At 35.3% G+C, this 10,650-nt stretch overlaps 1 long non-coding RNA gene across 1 annotated transcript; it reads left to right on the forward strand.

The window, feature by feature from the left end:
* Window positions 1-904: 904 nt before the first annotated feature.
* On the forward strand, window positions 905-5,313 carry LOC113756715. Its single transcript, XR_003466049.1, has 2 exons — window positions 905-1,043; window positions 5,005-5,313. It is a non-coding gene; the product is annotated as an uncharacterized LOC113756715 (long non-coding RNA).
* The last annotated feature ends 5,337 nt before the right edge of the window (window positions 5,314-10,650 follow it).

Here is a 10,650-nt window from a genome sequence, read left to right on the forward strand (position 1 = left end):
AATGTTTGGAGGCCATAACAACTATTGATGAGCCATAAAAAACAGAATCATGTTTTTTCTAGCTAAACAAAAGAGATCACAGAAACCAAACCAAAATACGCAAGGCTAGAGGTGAGAATGGACCTGAGTATAGTAAAATACGGCACAATACAATTGGTAAAAATGAAATTTTGAGTTTTTTTTTTAATTTTTGAAAATTTGAACCAATTTCATCTCTTGAATCATCAACATCAAATTGATGTCCATTTCAACATAAAATCAATTTCGATATTAAAATAAAAAGCTATTAATCGCACATGCAGTAAGTCAGAGAAAACAGCAAGTTGCATCCGTAAAGCAAGTTGCATTTCTTGTAAAGGAGAAAATATGGTCATGCAGACAAAATTGAATATGAAGCTTATCCACAAAAAGTGATGCAGACAAAAATTGACAACGAAGCTGTCCACCGAAAGCGAAAGACAGCAACACCAGACCAATTAAAGAAAAATGGGGTTAATTATACTATATACCTTGTAATTTGTTGATAGTCACATTTGATCTCTTAGATATATACACTTTACCCCTACAAAGAAAGAGCAAAGTGCCACAAATCTCCACGATCTATTGTTTTAAATACATTGAAACCTTTTGGGAGTAGCAACTGATTGATTTGGATACAAGTGATCCTCAATTGAGGGGAAAAGCAAAACACTTGTGGCAGATGATTTGTCCACCACAAGAATGAAAAATATTGTGTTTGGATAATAGATTATTTGAAATAATTTTTTGAAAATAATATTATAATATTTTTTTGATGTGATGTATGTGATAGGTGGTTGAAAAATATGTTAATGATATCTTTATTAAGCAAAATTGCCGATGATGGACCTTAATATCTCAAGCCTTACGGCGTTGACTCCGACACTCGATCATTTCACCAAGTCTTAGCCACTTAGCAGTTTTCTGCAAAGGAATTTGGAATGGAATCCTCGAGTACCTCGGCGAGCAATCTGCTGCGCAATATTGGTTCAGCACAATAGACCGGCAATCTGCTTCAAGTTCAGGTGTGTGTGCATGCTTTTTGTGATTCAGCTTAACATTTTTTACTTCTATCTTTCCAAATGCTGTTGCTTGATTCTTTGATTCCGTATAATTAGTACTTTAAAAGCTCTCATATATTGTGGCTTCAACTCAGATTGCTGGGTGCTTTTAATTATCTTTAGCGGTGGAGTCAACTGCCTGTCTTCTTGGTCTACCGTACCTCAGATTGCTCGTTAGGCAATTATGAGGGATTCGGGACTCTAATTGTACTCACAAATCTAATCGTAGCATCGACTTAATCAGTAATTGTTCAAATTTGTCTTTCAAAATAAAAACAAAATACTAAAATTCGAAAGGAGCAGTTTAGATTGAGTCCTATTACTTATATCGAGCTGCGCGTTGCTATTTGCGGTTGAACCGCTGACTGTAAGTCCAGTTCATGTACATATACTTGCTTTCTCATGGTGGAAATTGGTAAACCTCAAAGCCTTCAAACCCAGAAACTAAGGAGACGGTAACGTGGTACAGCAATTGTTGTAATTTCTTTTTGTCAGTGTTCTGATCACGATGGATAAGGAGTGCTAATCGATCGTTTCCGTTGAGGCAAATTTGCAATCTCTTTCTTCAATGGTAAACAAAAGTTTCTCCATCTAATCAATTGTTTTTTGGTTGAAAATTTGTTTGGTAATTAAAGCAGAAGTGTTGAAAGACCAGTCAAACTAGTACGTAGGAGATTGTAGGGTATATAGAGGTTGCCTTTCTTTTGTTGTGGGATTGGATTCTTTTGATTCTTAGCTATCAATTATTACGTAGAATAAGTGAGTCGAGACTTTGATGATGATGGCTTCTAATAATAGTTCTTCACTTCTTTTGATCAATGGCGAGAGCGTTCTTAGACCAGCAATTACAGAGCAATGGAGAAAGTGTTCTTTATGGTGTCGTATAATCACCGATTCTGAAGTAGAAAAGCTTTGTAGTATACTTTGAGAGCTTCATTATCACTTGTTTGATAAGAAATGAAATCGTACATAGACAGGGACTTAAACTGGACAGAGGATCCGAAGCCGCGAGCCTTTGATCCGAAGCAAAAGTTTATCGGGTATTTCAGACTGGAAGATAAGTCGAATGGGGAAGCAATCATAGGCTGGAATGGGTGGGGATCGGGGAGGGAGCAGCCCGGTGCATACATATGGAGCGTAGACCGGATGGTGTCCCATTAATTTTCCTTTTTTTTTTTTAGTTTTTATTCATAATCATTGGGGACTTCAAGTCTACAAAATGAAAAAAAAGAAAAAGAAAAGAAGTTAAGAGTCGAATTAGGGATTTAATGGTCACCTATAGGCGTGTTAATGGATAAGGTCTGGGTTGGATCCCTTTGATCCAAATTTAAACCCATTAAATTTAGTTAGACTCACACTCAAATCCAAACCCTTATGAGTCTGAAAAAATTAGTTTAAATCCAGACCCTCTTGGATCTAGGTATCTAATAGGTATCTATTATATTTTATAAACGCACTAAAATAAAAATATATTAAAAGTATATAGATTTCAAAAAATATATATACACACCATCCATTTTTTATTTTCAAATAATAAAATTAATATTCAAGAAGTTAAATGTAATATTATGAACTCAAAAAAATAACTGCTATCAACTGCTTCTATTTATTTTTGAAACTTCAACTGTATCTACATCAAATCTTTCATTTATTTGTCTTTACTTTTTCTCCTTTTTCTGAAAAGGTTTGTACTACTTACAATGACAACCAGGATTAGGTTAGAAAAAGAAAATAATCATAAAGTCTTACTATATTTGATTCAATAATCATAGAATATTAGCCTATTCTATAAATTTACTAATACATATATATAATTTAATTATATATACATGAGATTGGGTAGAGTCTTGTATGGGTTTGGATTTTGATATAGATTATAGAAAATCAGACCCACCCAAATCCATAACTCTTTTATAGGGTCTGAATTTGGATACGATTTGAATTTAATTTCTCAAATCCAATCCCTACCCAAGTACATTGGGTTTGGATTGAATTTGGGTAAAAGCCGATCCATTGACATCATGCCTAATCACCTATCTAATATCTCTACTAACTAAATTGGGTTTTGGGAACGTTCCTTTCCTTTCATTGGTACTTAGTTCTAGAAACCAACATTGTTGATGTGTAGTTTGATTAAGGAAAATAGAATGATCTTTGCAATACTCTAATCGACTCAAACCAAAAACAAAAAAAAAAAACAAAAAAGATTCAGAGGAGTATATAAAGACATTAGAAATGAAATAAGTGAGTAGTTTTATTTCACAAATCTAATGTCCAGAAGTGTCGACGTCATTTTTGTTTTTTACATGTATTCAAAGAAACTTTACCCGGTCAAAATGCCTATTACGTTGGTTAGGGGCTAAGTGTAACTAAAGTGGATTCAAGAAGGTAATGTGCAAGTAACTAATTCAGGAGCTTAAGATAAAAGAATGACTACAAAATATTTCTCTTCTAAGCAAGAAAAGGGAAAAGTGACACGAATGCTAGGGCAAAAGTAAGTGTATGTGTTTGTGCTAGTAAAAGTGTATTTGTCGGCAAAATCAATGTGCAATCTTATATGTAAATTCTATATATGTGGAAGTAGATTTTCTAGCTAAGGTCGTGTAAACTAATTTAAAAGAATTAATGGATTAAATTGTCACTTGATTATAAAGTTCAATGATTCAATACATTCTAACTTGTCTAAAATCCGCATTTGAGTGCACGAAAAACATCGTATTCTAAAATTTATTTAAAAGAATAAGACTCTAATTGTTACCTGAATTCCCTCCCCCCAATAGCTCAGTGTATGGGTAAATTTTCAAATTTCCACACAACAATGGATTTGTCAAATAAAATTGGAAAAGAAATGTAAATTTAATTAGGAATAACACCTTAAATAATTACCTAGCGAAACAAAAATACAAACAATCTACAACACCGAAATATGTTCTGCATGTATATATATATAAGAGCAATATATATACCCGTGCTGGGACCAATGTTTGGAATCATTGAAAAGTTCCAGCCTAGGATTGCTCAAGATAAATTTGCAGTCTGCCTGATGCCAGTTCTGCCTCCAGTTCAAAATATAAAAACATATTTGCTAAACAAAAGGTTATTTTGAAAACAGAATCAACCATTGTCTTATTTCCAAGTTGTCAATGGTGGGCCATCATCTATAGACTTGAGCAATGAAGAATCAATCATTCGCTAACAAGAAATTGGAAGAAAACTAATCTTTGATTTAGTCCATGCAGAGAAAGAGAGTCATCTTCATGAAATGTTTGACGGTCGTGATAACCATTGATGAACCATCAAAAACAGAATCATGTTTATTCTAACTAAACAAAAGAGATCATAGAAATCCAACCAAACCAAAATACGTAAGACTAGAGGTGAGAATAGATCCGAATACAGCAAAATATGATATAATACAATTGATAAAATTGAAATTTTGAGTTTTTTTTCTTTGAAAATTTGAACCAATTTCATCTCTTGATTCATCAAACATGAAATTGATGTCCATTTCAAAGTAAAATCAATTTTGATATTAAAATAAAAAACTATTAATCGTACATGCAATAGGTCAAAGGAAACTACAAAATCTAAGGATAGAAAAAGACTTGAAGTCAATGGTGATTGTAGAAATTTTTTTTAAAACAAAGCATCAGTAAAGCAAGTTGCAGTTCTTGTAAAAGAGATACACGGGTGACGAGAAAAATATAATGATACTTTTTGATTAACCATTAATAAAAGAAAAAAAAGAAAAAAATTTAAAGAGCTAGATGAAATAAGAATGGAAGTCAGAAGGGCCTCCGTGTGGGACCTTTTCACCTTACCGGCACTCCCTATTTTAATTAAAGTTGCTGGTGATGAACCTTAATCTCTCTAGGCTTATATTGTTGACTCCAAGATTCAATCATTTCACCCAACTTCTTAGCAGTTTTCTGCGAAGGATTTTGGAACGGAATCCTTGAGTACCTCGGCCTGCAATCTGCTGCGGACTATTGCTGGGTTCAGCACAGTACTTCGGCTTTTCAGGAAAAATCTGCATCAAAGTTCAGGTGCGTGTGCATGCTTGTTGAGATTCAGCTTAACATTACTGTTTCTTTCTATCTTTCCAAATACTCTGTTGCTTAATCTTTAATTCCGTAGAGTGGTGTATAACTAGCTAGTACTTCTTAAAGATCTCACATATTGTACCTTCAACTTTAGCTGGGTGCTTTTATTTATCTTTTAGGTGTGGAGTCAACTGCCTGTCTTCCCTGGTCTATCTCAGATAAGATCATTTTATTCAATAAATTTGCACTAATGTCAAAAATACATCAAATCAAATATGATATAAATACATATAGATCTGAAATCAATAAACAATAGATGTGAAAAATCACTATAGATTTGTAGTTGGGCAATTATGAGGGATTTGGGACTGTAATTGTAGTCACAATATAATCAGACGTTGACTTAAACAGTGTTGCTCAAATTTATCTTTCAAAATAAAAAGAAAAAACTAGAATTTGAAATGTGCAGTTTAGATTGAATCCTACCAGTAGCAGCCCGGTCTACCTTGGTGAATTCATATTCCTTGCAAATACAACATGCATATGAATCCATGTTGACATGAAAAATTCCCGTGCACACAGCAGAAGCAATTCTAATACATATAAAAAATATGTGGGAAGACAAGGGGACAAACACTCAATAATTTATTTAACTCAAAACAAGCTTTTCGTTCACGACAACTCACAAATCTCAACTATGAGATTTTCTCTCAAGTCGAATTTCTAGACTCAACTCAACTTTCCACATCTCTTCACCTAATAACCTACTAGACTAGTAGTATTTATAGACTCTAAAACCTCCTAAAACAAATATAATTGTAAATCAAAACTTATTTGGAAATTGACTTGAGATTTCCTAATCTAATATGTAAACTGAACAAATAAGATACCAAAAGGAATTAGGAAACTAATTGCTAAAATAGTTTGGTTTAATTTTTTTCATTGCCTCCTTTAAACCAAGCTCTCAATTTTGTCATCTCCAACGCTATCACGGGCTTGAATCTCCATGAAAAATTCAGTTGCAGTATAAACAACATTGAACACCAACTTCCAATAGATTTCCAATTTCATCTTCATGCGCGGTAGTGGAAGAAATTTGTACTTCTCAAACAACTTCTTGGCTTGATCACTCTTGTCAAAAAATTCAAACATATTCACTCATACTCCTTTTGATACTCCATAATTTAATTCATTCATATCACCAATAAAATCTCCCAAAACCAGAAAATCATAGTTGATGCTACCAATGGTTTTAGCATCATCATGTTTGCCCTTTACTTTTTTTCACACTAACAATTGCATCAACTTTAGCAGTATCATAATTTTCAATTAATTTGTCCACTTCACAATTGATCTCAACCAAGTCCATCACTTGATTTTCCTCTTCAAAAAATTCAACAATCTCAATAAAGTCAACAATTTCTCTATCATCATGACCTTCAATCACATCTTCAATTTGATCAATGATTTCACTTTCTTTCTCAACCACGTACGGAATTTCTTCTTCAATCACGATTTATTCATTTTCATGTGTGTCCACAATTGTTACAATTTCTTCTTTCTTTGCCTCATCAAAAACTTCTTTTTCTTCTTCCTCGTTACAAATTTCTTCTCCACCATGGCCATAGGAATTTATTAAAAATTTCCAAACCTCTTTTGTTGTCTTTACATGTATGAATTTTTTCACTACGTGTAACTAGACTTGGGTTTGGAGATAGTATAATGCCTTATATCTCAACTGTCTACTCCTCTTTAATTATTTAACTGCATCCCTTGATAATTCTGTGCCTGTTATAGGTTTTATAAACCCTTTTTGGATAATATTCCAAACTCCAATATTTTGGAAAAAATTCTTCATAATCGACCTCCAAATCTCAAAATCGTTTTTACCATCAAAGATAAAAACACCACAATGTGGTAAATAATACAAATCCATATTTTAATTTTGCAAACAAGCCCCAGGATCAAAGCCTAGAGCCCTGATACCATTTGTTGGGATCCAGACATAGAACATACAACTATTGAGATATCAAGAACACAATAATTTAATGAGGAACAAACCACAATCATGAAAGATAAACGATACATAATATTTAACGTGGTTTGACTCCACTATTGAGCCTACATCCACGGAGAGAAACTCGTTCTTTGTTATAAGAGGAAAATCCTGTACAAGAATACAACCCAAATCCAACTCTTGTATACTATCTCTCATCTCCTAAGAACTTCTCTCACCACCCATGTATAAAGCTACATGTTGCCTCTTGTATGCTCTTGTGTGTCACATTGTAGGATGCCAACACACCTATTTATAGGGAATATTATTTGGCCAAAACTCAAATAATAACAGGAAATCAATTCGAATTCTTAGACTCATACAGAATAAGAAATAACTCCTAATTCTAAACAAAATAGGAAATTTCTTGACTACTATTTCAAGTAACTAAAACCAATTAGGAAACTAGTTACTTCCACACAAAACAAGAATCTTACCTAAAAGAAATTAAGTTAATTTCCTAACAAATCTCCACCTTAGCGTAAATTTCTTTTAAAAATCATTTGCCTTCAACTACTAAATAATATGATACCGAATTACACACCCAAATCAATACAGTCCTGACATAAAATTGATTTAATCGGTAAATGAACATGTGTAGTTACCCCAGGTCCAACCTCCAGTTGACTCGTAAAAAGATGCCTCAATTCATTATCTCCCTTTGTATGATTTCTTCTCACCACCACTTGCAATCGGGGATCTCTTTCTGTGAGTTCTAACCCTAATCATTGAGGCAACCAAGTGGTAAAATCACCATACTTCTTCCCGTCCTCAAGACTATCTCGTTTCGTGTGGCTTGCAAGACTCCACCTAAAACGAAAAATTTGTAACTGTCAATCTTCTGACGTATGAAAATTAGATCTCTTTGTTTCTCTGGAACACGTGCCACTCCACCTAAAGAACATAACCAAAATCTAAAATTCACCGGAATGAAGTATCCAACGTTGGAGGTGTGAGAAATTTTCCACCAATTCACGTCCAAAATCAACACTGGACCCCACCTTTTTCTTGACTCTCACACCTTTGACCATTGTCCCACAGTTAACCGCCCTATTGGGCCGTGGGTTTTGTTCCTAGAGGTAGGTGAAACCACAACAGATGAGGAGTCCAAACCCGTAGGTCATGAAACCCCGTACCCCTCCAAAAGGCCTGGCTAGGTGGGAGATATCACGATAAGTTATTAAAGCGATCCAGGACTTCCTCTCTAACTGATGTGGGATCATTACAATCTACCCCCCTTAGGAGAACCCAGCGTTCTCGCTAGTACACCGGGGTTTGGAGTCGGCTCTGATACCAAATCTAACACCTCTGACCAATATTGTCCCACAGTTAACTGCTCCATTGGGCCGTGGATTTTATTCCTAGAGGTGGGTGAAACCACAACAGATGAGGAACCCAATCCCGCAGGTCATGAAATCCCGCACTCCTCCAAAAGGTCTCGGTCAGGTGGGGGACACCACGACAGGTTATTAAAGTGGCTCAGGACTTCCTCCCTAGCCGATGTGGAATTGTTACAATCCTAACACCTCTGACCAATATTGTCCGACAATTAACCGCCTCATTAGACCGTGGGTTTTGTTCCTAGAGGTGGGTGAAACCACAACAGATGAAGATCTCAAACCCGCAGGTCATGAGACCCCGCACCCCTCCAAAAGGCCTCGGTTAGGTGGGGGACACCACAGCAGGTTATTAAAGCGGTTCAAGACTTCCTCCCTAGCCGATGTGGGATCATTACAATCCACCCCCCTTTAGGAGAACCCAGTATCCTCGCTGGTACACCAGAGTTGAAAGTCGGCTCTGATACCAATTCTAACACCTCTGATCAATATTGTCCCACAGTTAACCGCCCCATTGAGCCATGGGTTTTGTTCCTGGAGGTGGATGAAACCACAACAGAGAGGAGCCCAAGCCCGTAGGTCATGAAACCCTGCACCCCTCCAAAAGACTTCGGTCAGGTAGGGGACACCACAACAGGTTATTAAAGTGGCCCAAGACTTTCTCCCTAGGCGATGTGGGATCATTATATTGACCATTGAATCACCTGCCTAGATTCACCGTCAAGTATTTCCATGCTTTTCGACTTCCCATCCTTCACCATCAATGCTTTTTGCCATGCCATTGAAACAAGGACACCACCCATTAAATTGTTCAATTGATGATAGCTACCAATCCACTTGATCTCAATAGTTAACCAGAATCCAACCTTGAATAACCAAACTCTTGTTCCAACCATTTAGTTTGTTGGGATCCAAGTGCTTGAGAGCATGGCAATGGTAAAGAATCCTTCCACAAATTTTCAATAATAGCTGACCAAGCCTAAGAAACTCCTTACTTTAGTCACATTAGTGTGCCTGGCCAATCTACGATTACATCCACTTTCTTTGGATCGATTGACACTCCTTGGGCTGATATTACGTGTCTTAAGAAGGCCACATTCTTCAACCAAGATTTATAATTTTTAAACTTAGCATACAATTTCTCCCTTCTTAATATCTTTAAAACTCCCTTAAGGTGGGAGACATGAGTTTCTTCATTTGAGGAGTATACCAGAATGTCACCAATAAATATCACAACAAAACGATCTAGTTGCAATTTGAATACCCTATTCATCAAATCCATAAAGGCTGCTGAGACGTTGGTTAATCCGAAGGACATTACTAAAAACTCGTAGTGCCCATATCTCATACGAAATGCACTTTTTTGGATATCTTCGATTTAATTTTCAATTGATGGTATTCAGATCTTAAATCTATTTTAGAAAATACTTTAGTTCCCTTCAACTGGTCAAAAAGATCATCTATCCCAGGAAAGAGGGTATTTGTTTTTTATTGTGATTCGATTCAATTCTCTATAATCGATACACAATCTTAGACTACCCTCTTTCTTCTTCACAAAGAGTACTGTGCACCCCAAGGAGAAATACTAGATCTAATTAATTTCTTATCTAATAATTTCTATAATTGCTCCTTAAGTTCTTTTAATTCTGCAGGTGTCATTCTATAGTGGAACTTAGATATAGGAGTCACCTCTGGAACAATATTTATTTCAAATTTTATTTCTCTATCTGGAGGTAAATCAGGAAGGTCATTCGAAAATACGTCGGGAAAGTTTTTCGCCACCGGAATCTTTTCTAAAGGCATTCCCTCTTTCTCCGTATCTATCACATAAGCCAAATATATCTTACATTCATTTCTTGTTGTCTTATAAGTCTGCATTGCAGACAGAAGTGGTAACTTACGGATTTTTTAACACCAGTATTTCCTTGATAAGAAAAATCCTTCTCGTGTGGTTTTATGAATAATACTCTCTTTTTGCTATAATCAGTCTGTGCAAAATGTCTAACTAGCCTATCCATTCCTAGAATGGCGTCAAAATCACTCATGTTTATTTGCATTAAATCCACTTCTAATTTTCTAACTTTTAATTCCACACTACAGTTTGGATACTTTATATAGGATATTAGTATTTTATT

The sequence above is a fragment of the Coffea eugenioides genome, unplaced genomic scaffold, assembly GCF_003713205.1.
Source record: "Coffea eugenioides isolate CCC68of unplaced genomic scaffold, Ceug_1.0 ScVebR1_2443;HRSCAF=3469, whole genome shotgun sequence".
In the NCBI taxonomy this organism is placed as follows: Eukaryota; Viridiplantae; Streptophyta; class Magnoliopsida; order Gentianales; family Rubiaceae; genus Coffea; species Coffea eugenioides.